This window comes from Salmo salar, unplaced genomic scaffold (assembly GCF_905237065.1).
Source record: "Salmo salar unplaced genomic scaffold, Ssal_v3.1, whole genome shotgun sequence".
Lineage (NCBI taxonomy): Eukaryota > Metazoa > Chordata > Actinopteri > Salmoniformes > Salmonidae > Salmo > Salmo salar.
Window position 1 is genome coordinate 75,001 of NW_025548433.1, and position 750 is coordinate 75,750.

The window sequence follows — 750 nt, forward strand, 5'->3', positions numbered from 1 at the left end:
TATTTACTTTGCTGCTCTATTGCAGACCAGTAACACTACTTACACACCATCATCTGCTCATCATCTGCTCATCTATCACTCCAGTGTTAATCTGCTAAATTGTAATTACTTTGCTACTATGGCCTATTTATTGCCTTACCTCCTCACGCCATTTGCACACACTGTATATAGTCTTTATTTTTTCTATTGTGTTATTGACTACGCTTGTTTATTCCATGTAACTCTGTGTTGTTGTTTCTGTCGCACTGCTTTGCTTTATCTTGGCCAGGTCGCAGTTGTAAATGAGAACTTGTTCTCAACTAGCCTACCTGGTTAAATAAAGGTAAAATAAAAAAATACAAAATTAAAATGATTGTCAAGACAGAGAGTAGATCATCTTGTCAAGACATAGAGTAGATCATCTTGTCAAGACATAGAGTAGATCATCTTGTCGAGACAGAGAGTAGATCATCTTAGCGAGACAGAGAGTAGATCATCTTGTCAAGACATAGAGTAGATCATCTTGTCAAGACAGAGAGTAGATCATCTTAGCGAGACAGAGAGTAGATCATCTTAGCGAGACAGAGAGTAGATCATCTTGTCAAGACAGAGAGTAGATCATCTTGTCAAGACAGAGAGTAGATCATCTTGTCAAGACAGAGAGTAGATCATCTTGTCAAGACAGAGAGTAGATCATCTTAGCGAGACATAGAGTAGATCATCTTGTCAAGACAGAGAGTAGATCATCTTGTCAAGACAGAGAGTAGATCA